Source organism: Neomonachus schauinslandi, chromosome 1, assembly GCF_002201575.2.
Source record: "Neomonachus schauinslandi chromosome 1, ASM220157v2, whole genome shotgun sequence".
NCBI classification, from domain to species: domain Eukaryota; kingdom Metazoa; phylum Chordata; class Mammalia; order Carnivora; family Phocidae; genus Neomonachus; species Neomonachus schauinslandi.
This window is the reverse complement of record NC_058403.1, coordinates 95,526,836-95,546,586: the sequence shown is the minus strand read 5'-3', so window position 1 is coordinate 95,546,586 and position 19,751 is coordinate 95,526,836.

The window sequence follows — 19,751 nt, the reverse complement described above, 5'->3', positions numbered from 1 at the left end:
TACCATAGAGTCCATAGTCTTAAATGGCCAAACCATTTGATATTGTTGTTTTATATATGTGTTCCTATGTACTCACACCGCCATAAATATTTATTAAGTCTCTGCTATATGCAGAGCACTGTGCTGAGAGGCATGAAGGAATCAAGGCCCAGGGAGATTTGTTTTCCGGTTCAATGGCAGAGTCAAAAAGGGCGTATCAAACCTATATATAAAAGCCATAAAACAGGATAGAAATTATAAAAGCCATAGAAGTAGATGTAATAATATAAGCAGTGATAGAAAGGAGAAAATTCGAGCTGGCTAGCATTTAAAGGGGGGGGTTTAGGAGAAGGGGGCTTATATAAGAAGATACAGGGGGCGCTGGGGTGGCTCAGTTGGTTAAGCATCTGACTCTTGATTTCAGCTCAGGTCATGATCTCAGAGTTGTGAGATCAAGCCCCGCAACAGGCTCCGTGCTGGGCATGGAGCCTGCTTAAGATTCTCTCTCTCCCTCTCCCTCTTTCCCTCCCCTTGTCCCCTCACTAAAAAAAAAAAAAGAAGATATGGACTAGATGAACACTCCACACTATGAGAAAGAACAGCTTTTGAATGGGGACTAATGACTGGTTCCATTTGGTTGATGTGCAGGTTACATGGAGGGGGCAAAAGTAGGCATACACTTGGAAATACAGGCTGAGGCCCAATAATGAGTGCTTTAAATGCAAAGTCAAGGCATTTGGAATTTATTCTCTAGCTAATGAGAGTCACCGGAAGTTTTAGAAGAAGAGAAAATAAATCTAGAAGCTTTGCTCAAAAACTTAAGGAGAGAAGGCATCAAAAGGGAGTAACCAAATGGAAGACTATTATAACATCAAAGTCTACATAATCAAATAACTAGTTCTTCAGTTTTGTTCCTTTGGGACACTCTCTCATAATTTCAATGATGCAACTACTGACCAAAACATTTTTAGAATGCCTCCTTTGATGGGAGTCTGGGTGGCTCAGTTGGTTAAGTGTCTGCCTTCAGCTCAGGTCATTCCCAGGGTCCTGGGATGGAGCCCTGTGTTGGGCTCTCTGCTCAGTGGGGAGCCTGCTTCTCCCTCTCTCTCTCTGCAGCTCCCCCTGCTTGTGCTCTCTCTCTCTCTCAAATAAATAAATAAAATTTTAAAAAAAGAATGCCTCTTGGGGCACCTGGGTGGCTCAGTTGGTTAAGCGACTGCCTTCGGCTCAGGTCATGATCCTGGAGTCCCGGGATCGAGTCCCGCATCGGGCTCCCTGCTCGGCAGGGAGTCTGCTTCTCCCTCTGACCCTCCCCCTCTCATGCTCTCTCTCTCCCTCATTCTCTCTCTCAAATAAATAAATAAAATCTTTAAAAAAAAAAAAAAAAGAAAAGAATGCCTCTTTTGAAACCATCTGCAGAGTCCATCATATACCCAACAAACACACAGATCTACTCTGTTGTGCCTCACTTAAAACTAAAAATGATAGTGTTCAGCAAGAGCGACTACTTTGTTCATTCAAATCTGGTTTCAAGTTACTCTACCTCCAAAAAAATCAAATCTAGCCTGAAAGGGTAGATTTTTACTACCTTGGAAAAAATTCTGAAGAAATTTATTCTCTGAAGATAATTCCAAAATGGAATTATACAAAATAATTTTATACTGTAAGCAGTGTAGAGGATGCATCATAGGACTACGTGTATTTGTGCCTTCAATAAACATTTAGCTACTCCTTTGTGACTCCTTTATGGGTACTGAAGTTACAATGGTAAGAAAGACATAGCGTCTTCCCTCAGAACTCAAAATGAAAGGGACAGCCACACAATGACAATACCGTGGAACACTCCAACAGAAGGAAATACTTAGGAGGGACATTTAATTCAGACTCCTTTCTCAAGCCCCAAGTCCTATCTCTCAAAGCTAAAATCAGGGTCAAAGAAAACTAAAGATACCATTGGAAAATGAAGATTTGGTATGCTTTGGGGAAGGGAGGATGCATCTATAACCCCCTCTTTGTTTGTAAAACCTCTGTCTCACTTAAAGCTACCTTGAAAAACAAAACAAAACAAAACAAAACAAACTCCAGGAATAATACTACTCAAAAAGAGTCTATATCTCTTTTTGATTATAATCTGGAAATCCAACTGCTGGACCCTCGGCTACTGTGGCTAAGTTTTTCATGAAAAGTTCCATACTGTTATCATTACCAAAAAAAAATAAGTCAAAAGTTATACATGGATTTTTAACTGTGCGGGGAGTTGCTGTGCCTAATCCCCCACATTGTTCAAGAGTCAACTGCATAGCTACATACGCATAAAACTGAACGAATACACGAAGATCGAAATGAAAAAAAAAAGTCTGTAAATTTCACTAGGATGAGATGATTCAGATTTATAGCTCGGCTGATAATGTGATTTAACCAATAAATGGTCTTATTCGGGGCATTTCACTTCACTGAATGCAATTAGTAAGGCTTCTTCTCAGTAAAATGTTTGTTTTTTTTTTTTTTAAAGATTTTATTTATTTATTTGACAGAGAGAGAGAACACAAGCAGGGGCAGAGGGAGAGGGAGAAGCAGGCTTCCCGCGGAGCAGGGAGCCCGATGCAGGGCTCAATCTCAGGACCCTGGGATCATGACCTGAGCCGAAGGCAGAGGCGTAATGACTGAGCCACCCAGGCGCCCCTCACTAAAATGTTTTATCAAGTCACACACATGAGCCAATTTTCTTGTATGAAGAAAAAAGGAAGATTATAATTGTGAGTCATGCTGTTCTGCCTGTTTCCTTTCATAAAACCAACAGAGAATTAGTCACCTTTCTTCGGACAGCAAGGATAGAACAATGTCAGCAGGAAGAATAGCAAAGCACAAAACTTTTAGTCACTTAATGGAATCAGGGAACTACAGATAAACTCCCTACTATGCAAACTTTATAGCCACCTGTCCTTTGGTGACTCCATTTTTTTTTTTCTGATAATTAAATACCCAAAGTTTAATATTTATTTGGAAAATTTTCTCATTACCTGATTTATTAGACTGCACCATTTTTTCGTCCCCAACCTTGTTCTTCCCCACACATATACACATAATATGACCCAATGTTGTCCATGATGGTTTGACTCTCCTTCTACGTAAGTTCCTATTCTGGGAATGCAACCCAAGCATCAGGGCTGGCTATCACAGAATGGAAATAAGGAAATTATGATGATTTATAATCCTAGAAACTCAGAACATTCATCAAGAGTTGCCCTAATCTCCTAAAATTTGCCATGAGACCATTGGCAGAATGGGAGGTTTGGGAAACCACTGTTTTCAAGATGGGACAATTATTTTTAAAAGATCTAATTTATTTATTTGAGAGAGAGAGAGCACAAGCAGGGTGAGGGGCAAAGGGAAAAGCAGACTTCTCGCTGAGCAGGGAGCCCAATGTGGGGCTCAATCCCCAGACTTGGGATCATGACCTGAGCAGAAGTCAGATGCTTAACCGACTGAGCCACCCAGGCGCCCAAGAAGGGACAATTTTTGTAACTGAAAACTTATCTAAGATGAGTTGGTTATTCTAATGACCCAGATCACCTTAGACCTGAAAACTTAAAAGCCAACAAATAAGAATTTTTCCTTACTTTAACACATATTTTAAGGTCCAAAAGCAAACTCTTTTGGATGGATTAACATGTTTACCATAGTACTTAGAAATCAGAGACTTGGGGCGCCTGGGTGGCTCAGTTGGCTAAGCGACTGCCTTCGGCTCAGGTCATGATCCTGGAGTCCCAGGATCCAGTCCCGCATCAGGCTCCCTGCTCAGCGGGGAGTCTGCTTCTCCCTCTGACCCTCCCCCCTCTTATGCTCTCTCTATCTCATTCTCTCTCTCAAATAAATAAATAAAATCTTTAAAAAAAAAAAAAAGAAATCAGAGACTCAAGAAAGAAATGTTAAATAAAAATGAATTTAAATAAAAATAGTAGTTTTAAACTCTTAAAAGAAGTATACTTTTTATATTTTCACTATCTGATACTATCCATATTCTAAATATATATATTTATTTTAAAATCTTTTTTAAAATCTAAGGAAAAGACTGATAACACCTGATCTCTAGCATAGTATCTTGTGCTTGAGTGGCCTACTAAATAAACAAATGCCATTTTCTCCTAGTACAGGCCATTAAAGTAAATCAGGTATTGACTTCTCAGCTGCACTCAATCTTTCAGCCAACCAACATATCTGATAAATACTGCCTCGGGGTACTACATAGTACCCATGTCACCCAGTTTTTACCTTGTACGTGTAGGTCCCTTGAGAACAACTAAGAAAGTTTGCTTTCAGATATCAAGGGGTGAGGTATCTTTTTAAAATATTTGCCAACTAAAGATGACAAGTAATTTTAAAAGATACCAGGTTTAAGTTCAGAGGACCTTTGTGTCAGAGTGGTCTCTGAGCCTCAGTTTATAGATGTATTAAATTATGAGAATTCCACCCCCCCCAAGCCTCCCACCCCCACCTAATTTGCAGGATATCAAACAAAGGGACTCTAATTTGTGGCCTATAAATCTTCCTTAAGGGCCTTCAGAGAGCTCAGGGTTCAGGGAAGGAAACAGAAACTACCCTGAGAGGGGAATGAGGGAGTATCAAGGCTTTTCTTAAAACACAGCTTCTCTGATTTCATCTATTTTACATAATGAGCCTCCGGGTCAGATTTACTATAAAGAAACTCCTCTATAGCTTAAAAATATGTTTTAAAGGCACAACAGTACATCAATATACAATCATTATTAATTCTGTATCAACTGAAAATTTCATATGATTACAAATAGCAATGAAAGCATTAAATTTATAAATCACATCTTTCAGAAACCCAACTCCTTTTGTATGTATCTATCCCATCCATTCTCATAAAATCTACTATTAGCCTAAGTGGTTGCTTATGACTATCTCAGGAATGGGAAAATTAAGGCATCCATCTAAGATTAGTGACAAAGCCAGAAATTACAATTTTATTCCCAGTCCTGTTAGCTCCTCTTAAGTCTTGAAATCTAAATATTGTTCTACATACTTAAAATGATTAATTCATATCATTCATATTCTTCCCCCTTTCATACTCTTAACCTATCATAAAAAGGAAATTTAGAGAAAGAACTGTTTGGCATCAGGCCATTTTCTAAATTTTACAGCAATATATTTAAACACCGTGAAAACCTTTTGGGTGTCAGATTGCTCCCATGTAATACAAGGTAACAAATTTTTGTTTCTATATTTTTTCCCCATACCCAGAAGAAAAAAAATATTTCTCAGCTGCTCTGTTTGAGAAATATTTTTTTCTCAATAATAGCCTCAATAATTGAGGCTTAAGAGCCTCAATTATGCATTCCAATCTTCCTAAGCATTATACTTTATTTTCCACTTCTCTGCTCACCAAGTTTTATTCTATTCAGTGCCCAGTTGGAAGGCCACCTCTACCATGAAGATTTCTTCCATCAAAAGTGAACTTCTCCTGTAAGGACATCATGGGTAACACACTCATTTGCTATTATATGCTGTCCCGTGTTATTTCTTGCTGCTTTGCTTTTATAGGTGTTGCTTCCCTAAGCATCCCAAATATGCCATTGATCTTCGAATCCCCAGTAATTAGAAGAGTGCCTACACATAATGTACGGCCAGTAATAATATGCTAAGTTTTAAATAGTTTTTCCCTATGGCTTTGAATTTATTGCACAACCTCATGAAAAAAATTTAAACAAACACACCCTCTTTCCCACTTCAACAAATTGTTTTCTTTTTTCTACATATCCTACCAAACTTCGATGGACATTCAACAAATATAGGAGCACCTCTTCTGTGCCAGGTATCAGATTAAGCACTGAAGAACGAGGTGAACCAAAGAGGTATAGCACCAATCCTCAGTGAACTTACACTCTGGTGAAGAAAGTAGGAAAAAATTAAAAAGCAAATAAAATAATTGGGGGAAGTATTAAGTGTTTTGAAATAAATAGACAAAAGACCGAGGCACTTTCAAATACATTTGTAACACAACTGAAAATACTATGGGAAGTCAGGACAGGCCTCTGAGTGGCCTATAAAATAAGGTGCTGGAGGGAGGTAGGGGTGTTTTTGTTCTTGTTTCTGTTTTCATTTTCCATAAGCATAGTGTTTGCATAGTTTTAATCTTGAGTAGCTTCAAATTTATATGACTTTTTTCCCCCTTAGGAGTCTTGCTAACTCTGGATTTTAAAAATCAGGCTATAAAAATAATAATAATAATACATTACTGAACCTATATATGAGCACCTCTAATACTAATTTGGGGATAGAAGAAAGAACTCCCACAGCTTCAAATTTCTTAGGAATCTGCCACCCCTCACCCATGACCTTTACTTGGGAGGAGTGACTTCCAGAATATAGCGGGTGCATGTCGCCATCCAGGCAGAAAGCAGGCTCCAAAAGGGGATGTGGTAATGACTTGTCAGGGCACCAAATTTTTCATAAGGCACCAATGACTTCAAAGGATAAAAGATGGTGGCATTTGAAAAGGTCAGGTTGTCGAGGAGGTACAATTGACAAGCCCCTGGTTTCCCTGTCTGGGGTTCACTCTAATGAACTCCATTAGCATCATGGGCTCAGAAGTTCTTTGTTTATAAGGAAAAAAAGCTTCAACTCCTGGTCGATGCTGCGTCCCGCAGTCCACGGGCCTGGCACTGTATGCGGCGCACGGCAGCGGCTCAGCCCCAGCTCCACCCTCAACCCAGTCTACTTTCCCGCGGTCCCGCCCTGCTCCCCGCACCACCGCAGACCTGACGGCCGCCCAGCCCCGCCAACTCCGACGCCCTCCGCTGGGCGCGGTCCTCCGCAGCCAGCCGACCCACCTGGAGACCCCCGCCGCCTGCGTCACGGCTGCCGGCTCAAGCTACCCAGAACTTCCGCCTCGGTCTCCCTGGTTACCGCGTTACCTCCGTACCCATAGCAACCAGAACGCTAAGTCTTGCCCCTGTTGACCAGCAGAGGGCACAAAGGAGCCTGCCTAGAGGGGGAAGAGGGGCGAGGAGCAGAAAAGAGAGGAGAGGGAGGAGAAGGGGGAGAGCAGGGACGGGGAGAGAAAGGATCTTCTCAGAAAGGAAAGGACTGGGATACTCCGTAGCTCTGAAGGCTTTCTGCTGGAGGGGTTCCTACCACATTCACAGCAATATTCTAAAAGTTTTGTCTGTAATATTTAATTCATCCTCATAATGGCCCAATTTATGTCTGAGAAAATTAAGGCACAGAAAGTTTGAATAATGACTCAAAATTACAAAGCCAAGCAAATGGCAAACCCAAGAAGAATTAACCCAAGCAATTAAGAACTCCCACAGGTATGCTCTGTTCAATCGTTTATCAAAGGTCACAATAGGTAAAATTAACACTGGAATCCAGGTCTTAAGAACCCTCTTTTCTTTGTACCAAATATATGACCCATGGATATGTGTGAATCTAATATATATATATTAGAGAGAGAGAGGGAGAAATAATCAACCCATGCTTCTCAAACATTTCTGTTCCAAACAGTCAACTGTGGTGAACTTATTTTTTGCTTCCTAAATATGCTGTAGTGTGCTTTTTTTTTTAAATCTGTTTTTATATGCTTCAAGTAGGATGTGTGGTTTGTTCTTCAGTCAGGTGGTTTAAAAATGTCTATGCTTATCCACATTGTTATCTATCTTGTTACAGACTAATAATCTCAACTATTATGGTTAAGATACTAACCTTTGCACCATTGTTTTCCACATTAATGTACCTGTCAGTACTCATTAAAGAACACATTTAATGTTTTCCCCTGACAGGTTCAGTTGTATAACACTTAACTAGCATAGATAAGAACAGACAATGATAGTCTTATGGCTATGATTCTGGACTTTGAAATGAAGGCAGACCTGAGTCTGAGTCCTGGTCCCACCACAACTTACCTATCGCGCAACCCTGAATGAGACATAAAATCCATTTAATTGGTTAAATGAGATAATAATACACTTAGTCCATACATGGTCTAGCATGGAAGCGTAAATGAAACGATACATATTAAGTCTTTAGCACTAAGCCAGGCCCATAGTTGGTGCTTAATAAATGGTAAAAATAAAAAATGGTGTCAGTGCTGTACAGTGATTGGTATCTAAGTGCTCGTGGTGTAAATTCAACCAAGTCCTTCCTTTAAATGTAGTACAATGACAAGTGTCAAATGGACATGCAATACTTTGAGAATTCTCTTATGCAGGACTGTTTTCCAGACATGCTCTTCAAATTACCAGGCAAGGTATTTTCAGTGTGTATCCATTCATTCATTTATTCAATGAATATTTATTGAAAGTCCACTCTTCTACAGCTTGAAAATACTGCAGTGAAGAAAACATAGCCCTTCCTGTTAGCAAACATATTTTAATAGGGGCAGAAAGACAATAAACATATAAATATGTTAGGTATTTTAAAAAAAATAAAGCAGAAAAAAGAAATGGAAAATAATTAAGAGTTCAAATTTAGGCTAGATAGTCAGGAAAGTCCCAAAATGCAGGGAGAGATGAAGGCATGGGCAATTAGGGCCAGGAACATTCCAGACAGAGGGAGGAGTAAACAAACTTCAGTTCAGGCCCAATCAGTAGTATTTTGCATAAAACCTCTGATTACTTCTGTACAGCACATTTTTACTTGCAAAAGCATTTTTAAAATGCACTTACTAGTGCAATAGTAAAATTAAACTCATAAAAATAATGTAAAAAATATTCTGGCACTTTTTTAAAGCATTAAAAGGACATTACCTTAGTTATACTTAGAGAAATAGCTTAGCTTATACACAGTTACGCAAAACAAAGCAGAGCCAAAAAATAAGCCCGTGCCAAGTTACATAGTAAAATGAAAAATATGAAGAGCTTGCCTTTCAGAACCATGATTAGTGACAAAATGAAATGAAACATGTAAAAACAATGACACCTCTAGAGATAGGATTTCCTCTCTGCTAAAGCAGAGTGCATTTAACTGACACCAGCAATTCTGCAAATAGTTTACCACGTCTATATCGGGAGCACAGTATTCCTGAGGGTTTTTGCAAATTCATGCTTCATTGTGCCAGTATGAAGACAAGATTGGAATGCAAGTTTTCCGAACTAGGGATGTTCAATGTAGAGATAAAAATTACCCACATCGAAGAAACTGAGAACACAGACTTACTGAATTCAAAGGATAGCTACAAGGTCATGCTTAAAAAGATTCTCTCTCTCCCTCTCCCTCCCCCCACCCCCCCCCCCTGTGTGCGACACACACACACACACACACACACACACACACACACACTTGCATTAAGCAAGCCCCACTCATTAAGTAACCTTCTTTTGTACTTGGTAGGCTGCTGCCTACAAGAAAATTGCACAGGCCTCGGGACTTTCTGGTCACTCACAGGTGATAAAAGTTCTTAGATGAGTAATAAAAATGTCCAGTTCCATATCATTGTCAAAACTTTGCGTGTGGTTTAGTATTAAGTATTTTCCCCTTCGCAGTGGTTGGGCCTTCTGAATGAGGGAGGCCTGAAGTCAAAGACCTGTGAAAAGAGACTTGTGTTACCATTTCTCATCATCCATGCTTGCTTCAGTCTTATTAATTGCCTACATTGAAATCCCAGAAAAGGAGAAGGATTAAAGCAGAAAAGTCCTAACTGGACTGGTACTGAGCCTGCCAGGTGTTTAGAGCAGGCCAGTCGCCAGACACACCCCCCTCCCCACACTGAGGACGTCTACCTACATTCCTCTAGCTGCAGGTGATGCCTTCTCCTAACACCTTTGCTTACTGGGCCACTAGGCATCAAGTGATTATTCTTGCTTCTCTCTGTGGGGTCTCAGTGATCCTCCTGGACAGAATTTTAAGTGACCCATTTTCTCTTACATTTTCGCACATCCCATGTCTGACCTCCAGGAAATCCTCTCGCATACATTGTCCTGTCACCCTGTGGGTGTGTCAGACAGCCAACGTAATCACCTCTCTCCAGCTCCTACACCAGCAGCCCCCCAGCTTAACAGCTGCGCTTATGACTCCCCAGATGGAAGTCAAATACCAGTCTGCTGCATCCCCAGTTGCAGGGACCCCACTGATATATGTCTCACCAGGCTTCAAATGACTCAGGGACCGTTTATAGACATTGCCCAAAACTTGGAAATAAGGTAAAGGAATAATTACACATCCTTTCAATGCCCCCCTAACAGCCCACTCAAAGGTCACCTTATTTTCTAGGAAAATATACCTCTGTGTGATTATCATTTACTATTCTGTGCGTTAGGCTATGTAAAGTTACATGTTATTTGGTAGGTTTTTCATCTATAACTTTGCATCTAGATATGCAGGTAAGTTCTATCTTTTAGATAAGATAATGCCAGAGATTGGGGCTTTACTGCCCTGTAATACATCAGCCAGTTTGGTATCTAACCTAGAAATCTTATACTAATATTTTTGGTCAATGTCTGTATATAGTTAGCCTCTCAAAATATTTTGAACCAGCTTTACCATCCTGGTGGTTCCTTTTGTCATGAATTAAGTACACGGTGGAACATATACCTTCTGTATTTATAGACCATCATGTTCTGACCTACTGAGATTATATTTTGATATTACCAGGCCTTCCTCTTTTGAAGGGAGATGGGACACAGCTTACCAGCAACTTTCCAAAAGTACTCTCTCAACCTCCACTCTCCTTTGTAGCTCCTCAAACTCTTTTCTAGGCAGAAGTTGGTGGTCAGTTGAGGACTGAAAAACAAGTTTTCTAACATCTCCACTTCACAAAGCCTGAAATGTAACCTTACTTTGAAACGGAGCCTCTACTTCCTTCATGCCTTGGCAGAAACTGAATATAACATCTTATTACATATGGATGGGATTTTTCAAATTGTCAAGGCTAGCTGAGCTTTAGAGGCAACATAAAATTACAAAAAGATTTCACAAAAACCTAAATTAGTGTGATATAAATATATTGAAGTGGCTTCTGAAGGGCTAAACTTAAAGAAGGAAAAAGAAAAAACTTGTAGTTAGGAGGTGACATTGTCCTTTTATAATTTTTCTCAGCCTTGTAATTTCTGGCTGTCACCAATGACACAGAATTCTTCAGCAAATAAATTTCCATAACACAAGGAAATTATTACTGATGTTTCACAAGTAGAGGAAAATCATCAGGGCATATGATAAATTTCTGCTTCCTGCTGTGTGCGGTTCTTTCCCAGTTGAGAAATAAATGTACAGGCTTGTCGGACGGGCACAACTTCATTTAATCCGCGCCTACTCAACACCTGCTCTATCCCAGGCACTGCCCTAATGGATACAGAAGGACAAAGGCTGCACCTCTGCCCTTGAGGAACCCACTGTCTATTGAGGGATGTGAGAGTTTACAAATAATTGATATGCTATACAGCAAGTACCGTATTCACCATGCCACAAACATGTCCTGTTTGTGGCATGGCCAGAATTTCTGGGTCTTTCAAATACAGTATATATGGCCCAGAGATACGGATAAAAAACAGTGCTGTGGTCAAATTTAAAAGCATCTCAGATAAGACACTACGCCGTTCACAATGGAAACCCCAAAATTGTTTTTAAGACAGAAAATAACCATCTCAGTATGCATATAACAGCATCTTTCAACTCTGGTGGCAATGTGAGGGTAGAGCAAAAGGAGAAGATGAAGACAAAGGGACAATTTTGAAATACAGTTACATTAGTCAACGATAGAAATGGTGAGTCTGGAACAAATCAATGTGGAGGTCACAGGTCAAGTGAGATAAATTCAAGAGGATTTCTTGAACTCCAACAGCACTTGGAGACTGAAGACAGGTGCTTGTCGGGGAATAAGGAACAGTTCACGGACAGTGGGGACCAAGGTGGTGAAGAAAGTAATTCAGTTTTGAAGGTTTTACTTCTGAGAAAGCAATAAGAAGTAATATAAAAAAAGGTAAATATAGGTCTAATTATTGGGACAGTGATGGGGGCTGATCACACATATTAGGGTGTCATCAGCATGTAGAGAGTAACCAAAGATAAAGGAAGAGTTTACATGCAATTCACGTAAACAGGTCCAGAGGAAGTGAAGCTAGAACCTGTGATGAGGGGCTTAGAAAGATACTTTATTTGAACCTAACATTATTTTCTTTCATTTTCTTACTACACCTTCTAATATGAGGTTAATATTCCTTGGTTCCATCCAGGGATTGATAAACAACCATGGTGAACACCGACAATCTGCTACTCATCCCCCTCCATCTTCCTGGCAGCCATCTGTGAGCCTTGGCAGTCATGTTTTCCCGCACAACCCAACCCACTCTTCTAATGGTTTATTGGACAGGAGACCAAACTAGACCAGTTAGATTCTCTCTTGCAAGAGTGTGGAATTGAGTCTGAGAGAGAGAGAGACTTAGGGTCACAATGTTTTGTCATTTGGACCACAGGAAGAAAAAAAGGAAGATAAGACAGAAGGAAAAAAAAAAAAAAAAAGGAAAGGAGGAGATCATCTGGAGGCTTTCCTTTTCCTGAAGACTAGCTACAGCCTAGCCCTTGGGTTTCAAGATACACCCCTGTATCCTTAAAATAAATTCTCCTTTGTAACTTAAGCTAACGTGGCTGGGTTTTGGTTGTTCAGAACAAAGAAATTTGACTGAAATGACTGCCAGAAGAATTGTAATATAAAGTAACTTCCTTTAAACGGCAAGTCCAAAGTGTATATTCCCAGAGAATTCTTTTAAACAGCAGTAGAATATTAATCTATGTCTCTCATAATTTTAAATTAATATTCCTACATATGCAAAATAGGAAAGTATGCAAAAAAATGGCATTCTTTTGAACCCATTCTCTCAAAAAATGCTAAAATCTCTTGTTTGTTTTTTAATCAGTTTAATTTCTTAGTTTATTTGCTTTAAGTTTAGCTGTACCAGTTTTGCTAGCAGACATTTATAATTGATGTAGCTTTAGGGAAAAGCTAATCTTAAAAAGAAAAAAGCTGGCATTTCAGAGAAAAAAGTCATTCATTTCTGATCCTTGCCAAGTTTTAATAAGTGTATCCTACTGTCTTCTTAAGATTTATGCACTGTTAGCTGTACTTCATTTGGAAAATTTGCATTTTTCTCTTATGCACTCAAGCTGGGAGGCACAAAACAAGAGTTACAAGGTTTGTTTGACATGAGATGTCTAACAGTAATTTTCTTTCATCAACTTTATTCTCCTACAGTTCTGATCCCCAAGGGCAGATTTTTCATCAGATTTTGTGAAACATTTTATAACAACCTTACCTTTGCAGAAGTTGCTTCCAAAACACTCCAGAGGAGCTGTCACAACTCTCCCCACTATACAACAAACTAGACTTACTATTCTTATGCCCACTTTGAGTTAACATGATCTACGCACCCATCTTCCCATTAACTCAGAAAACCATATGCGTCTAATGTAGTTAGCTTCTGTGAAACTTTGGACAATCACCAAATACTCATGGAGGACCTACTACGTAACAGGTACTTTGATAGATAATGGCTACAAACATAAACAAGACAGAGTGGTATTCTGTCTTTGCAGGAAAAAAAAAAATAGTCTAGATGGGAGATACAGAGAAGAATTCAGAATAACAACTTCTAAAACAGTGTGAGAGCATGATATTATGGGAGTGCAGAGGAAGAACACTAGCCCAACAGTTGAGGCTCAAGAAAGGCTTCTTAGCACAAGTGATGTCCTATCTAGGTTTGGCCCAGATGGTTGAGTAGGAGCTCCAGACTGGTTTTGGTGGGGTGGGTGAAATTAGGGAATTTTCTGGGTAGAACAAAAAAGAATATGCAAAATTCCCCACAGTGAGTTAAAATATGGTATGTTTAAAGAATCTAAAAATTTCCAGCATTACTGAAACATGAAAAGGGCTTGGGAGAAGTAGGTAAGGGGGAAGAAAGAAGAGGGAGTCATGCTCTGGTAAAAAGGAGACTAAGGTTATTGCTGCAGTCTATGAGATACTGGTGGCCTAGGCCTTGATCTTGATGAAATATTAAAGGAAAGTGAAAAAATCCAATATTTATATTGAAAAACTCATCAGTGGACTTGGAATTGATTAGAGGAGAGGCTGAGAATCAAAGGATGATCCCCGGTATTTATGGAACTGAAGATAAAAGGTTTGCATTTATGCTCATGAGATAGTGGTCTGTAGTTTTCTTACAGTGCTTTTGTCTAGTTTTGGTATCAGGGTAATGCTGGCCTCATAGAATGGATCAGGAAGTACGCCCTCTGCTTCTGTCTTCTGAAAAAGATCATACAGGAGTGGTACAATTTCTTCCTTCAGTGTTTGGTGGAATTCACCAGTGAATTTATTTGGGCCTGGTACTTTCTGTTTTTGAAGGTTATTAGTTATTGATTCAATTTATTTAACATATACAGACCTATTCACATAGTCTATTTCTTCTTATACGTTTTAGCACATTGTATCTTTCAAGGGATTAGTCTATTTCATCTAGGTTATAAAATTTGTGGGCCTAGAGTTGTTCATAGTATTCACAGATTATTCTCTTAATGTCCAATAGATCTTAAGTGATCCTCCCCTCTTTCATTTCTAACATTAGTAATCTGTATCCTCTCTCTCTTTTCCTTAGGTAGCCTGGGTAGAGAATTACCAATGTTGTTGATCATTTCAAAGAACCAGCAATTGGTTTTATTGATTTCCTGTGTTCAATTTCATTGATTCCTGCTCTCTTATTATTTCTTTTCTTATGCTTACTTTGGATTTAATTTGATCTTATTTTTCTAGTTTCCTAAGGTGGAAACCTAGATGACTGATTTTAGATCTGTCTTTTTTTCTAAGGTATACATTCAGTGTTATAAATTTCCCCCAAAGCACTGCTGCATCCCACAAATATTGATAAGTTGTGTCTTCTTTTTCATTTAGTTCAAAATATTTTTTTTTCATTTATCTTGGGATTTCTTTTTTGACCCATGTGCCATTTGAAAGAGTGTTGTTTAATCTCCAAGTATTGGGGGATTTTTTTTAACTATCATTCTTTATTGATTTTTAGTTCCACTGTGATCTGAGAGCAGACATTGTATGATTTCTATTCTTTCAAATTTGTTAATGTGTGTTTTATGGCCTAGAATGTAGTCTATCTCGGTGAAAATTCCATGTGATTTTAGAAGGATGTGCATTCTGTTGTTGTTGGATAAAGTAGTCAATAGATGTCCTTTATATCCAGTTGATTGATGGTGTTGATAAGTTCAATTATGTCCTAATTGATTTTCTGCCTGCTGGATCTGTCCATTTCTGATAGAGGAGTGTTGAAATCCCTAGCTAATAGTGGATTCATGTATTTTGACTTACAGTTCTACCAGTATTTGCCTCACCTAATTTGTCACTCTGTTGTTAGGCACATAAATGTTAAGAGTTACATCTTCTTGGAGAATTAACCCCTTTATCATTACATAATGCCCCTCTTTAGTCCTGACTCCTTTCCTTGCTCTGAAGTCAGCTCTGTCTGAATTTAATACTACTGCTTTCCTTTGAGTAATGTTAGCATGTTTTGTATTTCTCCATTTACTTTTAATCTGTATGTGTCTTTACATTCAAAGTGGGTTTCTTTTAGACAACATTTAGTTGGGCTTTGTTTTTCTTTTTTTCTTTTAAGTTTTTATTTTAATTCCAGTTAGTTAACATACAATGTAATGTTAGTTTCAGGTATACAATGTAATGATTCAACACTTCCATACAACACTTGGTGCTCATCATAATAAGTGCCCTCTTTAATCTCCATCAACTATTTAACCCATCATCCCACCTACCTACCCTCTGGTAACCATCAGTTTGTTTTCTATCATTAAGAGTCTGTTTCTTGGTTTGCCTTCCTCTTTTTCTCCCCCCCTTTGTTCATTTGCTGTGTTTCTTAAATTCTGCATGTGAGTGATATCATATAGTACTTGTCTTCTCTGACTTACTTATTTCACTTAGCATAATACCGTCTAGCTCCATCCTTATCATTGCATATGGCAAGATTTCATTATTTTTATGGCTGAGTAATAGTCCATTATATATATGATATATATCATATGTATATCATATATATAATACATATATACACACACACCATATTTTTATGGCTGAGTAATATTCCATTGTGTGTGTGTATACACACACACACACACACACACACACACACACACACACACACATATATATATATATATATATATATACCACATCTTCCTTATCCATTTATCAGTTGATGGACACTTGCGCTGTTTCCATAATTTGGCTATTGTAGAGAATGCTGCTATAAACATTAGGGTGCATGTATTCTTTTGAATTAGTATTTTTGTATTCTTTGGGTAAATACCTAGTAGTGCAATTGCTGGATCTTAGGGCAGTTCTATTTTTAACTTTTTGAGGAACCTCCATACTGTTTTCCAGAATGGCTACAACAATTTGCATTCCCACCAACAGAGCAAGAGAGTTAGGTCATTAATTTGTTACTCTGCTTCTTTCAGCCTGGTGTTCATTGCGTTAAGCCTGTTTCCAGTATCATTTATTGCATTCTTCATCTCTCATTGATTCTTTCTTAACTATTTTATCTCTATGGTAAGGATCTCACTGATTTCTTCTTTCCTTAAGCCCAGTGAGTACCCTTATGATTGTTGCTTTAAAATTCTCCATCAGTCATGTTACTTATACTTATTTCACTTAGATCTCTAGCAGTGGCCTTATCTTGTTCTTTCATTTGGGTTAAATTACTCCATCTTTGCATTTTGTCTAAGTCTCTGCTTTCTTCCACGTATTAGAAAAGCCTGTTGTGTTTCCTGCTCCTTCTTTGATATGGTCTCTTCTCTCCCTTCAGTTGTGGAATTTGTTCTATCAGTCTCCAAGTAGATTTCTGAGGCATCTAGGAGGATTTGATAATTATCTAGTTGTGTTCATGGGATGGGGCAAGCCTAGGGTCCTCCGTGTCTGCCATCATCCTCTCTCCCCAGGTTTTGTTTTTCAATCCTCTCTAACACTCTGTCTTTTAAATGGTACATTTAGGCCACTGACATTCAAAGTGATTATTAATATGGTTGGATTAATATCTATAACATTTGGTACTTCTTAAAATTTGTTACTCTTGTTCTTTACTCTTATTTTTGTTTTCCACTTTGTTTTTGCTTTTTGTAGTGTTAATTGAGCATTTTTTATGATTCCATTTTCTCTCCTTTCTTAGCTTATCAGCTATACATTTTTAAAAATGTTTTTTAGGGGCGCCTGGGTGGCTCAGTCGTTAAGCATCTGCCTTCTGCTCAGGTCATGATCCCAGGGTCCTGGGATCGAGCCCCGCATTGGGCTCCCTGCTCTGTGGGGAAACCTGCTTCTCCCTCTTCCACTCCCCCTGCTTGTGTTCCCTCTCTCGCTGTCTCTCTCTCTGTCAAATAAATAAATAAAATCTTAAAAAAAAAATTAAAAAAAATAAAAATAAAAATGTTTTTTAGTATTTGTCCTAGTGTTTGTAGTACACAGTTACAGCTCATCCCAGTCCACTTTCAAAAAACACTGTACCATTTGAAGGGTAGTATGAGTACTTCATAATAACAATCATAATTCTTCTCTCACTTTCATGGTACCATTGCTGTCATTCATTTCATTTATATATAAGCATATATATATATATATACACACACATATATTCTACATATAAGCATACATATACTATAAATAAATTTGCAAAGTTAAATGCTTGCTTTTCACTGTTAAATCATTGCTTTTATCATTTTGAACAAACTGTTATCTGTTAAATCAATTAAGAATAAGAAAAATAAAAACAAAAGTTTTTCTTTTACCACCACTTATTCCTTCTCCTATGTTCTTTTTTTACGTAAATCAGTTTCCTGCCTGTATCATTTTCCTCCCCTCTAAATAATTTTTTTAACATTTCTTTCAAGACAAGCCTGCTAGAAACAAATTCCCCAATTTTTGTTTGTCTGAAAAATTCTTTATTTCTCCCTCCTTCTTGAAAGATAATTCTAGGTAAACTCTTTTTTTTTTAAGAATATGGTTCTTTCCATAGGCTTTTTTTTTATTAGTTTCAAGTTTTTATTTAAATTCCAGTTAGTTAACATATAGTGTCATATTAGTTTCAGGAGTAGAATTTAGTGATCCATCAGTTACATATAACACCCAGTGCTCATCACAAGTAGGCAAACTCTTAAGAATTCTAAGTTGGTGGGATTTTTTTTCTCAACACTTAACTATTTTCTCTCTTCTAGCTTGCATAGTTTCTAAGGAGAAATCAATATAATTCTTGTCTTTGCTTGTCTCTAGGTAAGGTGTTTCTCCCTGTGCCTTGTTTTAAGTTTTTTTTTTTTTTATCTTTGATTTCTGTAATTTGAGAATGATATACCTAGGTATAGTTGTTGGCATATACTCTGCTTGGCATTCTCTGAGCTTCCTAGACTTGTAGTTTGGTGTCTGACATTAATTTGGGGAAATTCTCAGTCATTGTTGTTCCAAATATTTCTTCTGTCCCTCTCTCTCTTTCTGCACGTTCTGTTATTTCCATTACATGTATCTTGCACCTCCACAGCACCTGGATATTCTGTTCTGTTTTTTGTTTTTTTTTTCAGTCTTTTGCCCATTTGTTTTTCAACTTTAGAGGTTTCTATTGAGATAGTCTCATGCTCAGAGATTCTTTTCTCAGCTTTATGCAGTCCACTAATAAGCCCATCAAAGGCATCCTTCACTTCTGCTACGGAATTTTTGATTCCTAGCATTTCTTTTTGGTTCTTTCTTAGAATGTCTGCTGCTCTGCTTACGTTGCCCATCTGTTCTTGCATGATGTCTATTTTATCCATTAAAGCCTTTAGTATATTAATCACAGTTGTTTCAAGTTACCAATCTGATCATTCCAAAACATGCCTGCCATATCTGAGTCTGGTTCTGATATTTGCTTTGTCTCTTAGAGCTATGTTTTTTGCCTTTTAGTATCTTGTAACTTTTTTCCTTGATAGCTGGACATGAGCCACTGGGTAAAAGGAATTGCTGTAAGGCCTTTAGTGATGTGGTGGAAAGTGTTGGAGGAGGGGAAACATTCAAGTCCTATAATTAGATTTCAGTCCTTTATTGAGCCTGTGCCTCAAACTTTGAACTTCCTATATGTTTCTCAGTTGTTCTAGCTCCCCTTGAAGTGGGATGAGATGACTAAAGGGGTATTTCCCTTCCCCCAAGTCAGCAGGTTAGACTCTGGTTAAATAATTTCTCCTGCAGGTAGACCTTCTTAAGAAGAACAGAATGCTCTTGTGTATTTTTTTAAAAATTTTCCCCTCCCCCTACTGGAAGCATGAGGGAATTTTCCTCCAATATTCACTGTGAGAAGCCGGTAGAATTTCAAGAGGCAAAATTCACAAAAGTGCGTCATCCTTCCAATAACTGTGGGTGGATAACTGGGGGGGGGTCCCCCTCGAATTTTTAACTCCGAGTTAAACTCCACCTCCAACAATTCCTCAATTACAGTTCAAGTTTCCTGACCCTCATACTGGTCCCCAAGGAAGTTTCTGTTCCAGTAAGTTGTGATCCTCTGTATTTGCCTAGAGATGTTTACAGTTTAGAGGCAGTGTTTTCCCTGTGAGGATACTTTTCCTATAGAGCTAAGGAGCATTGTTGATTTTTCAGTTTGTTCAGCTTTTTACTTGTTAGGACTGAATGGTGACTCCCAAGCTCCAGATCAGAAACTAGAATCCTCCTTGTTTTTTCAATAATTGATTGGTGAAAATCATCTCTTAAATTTACGTTTACTCATAGTGAGTTTGAGCAT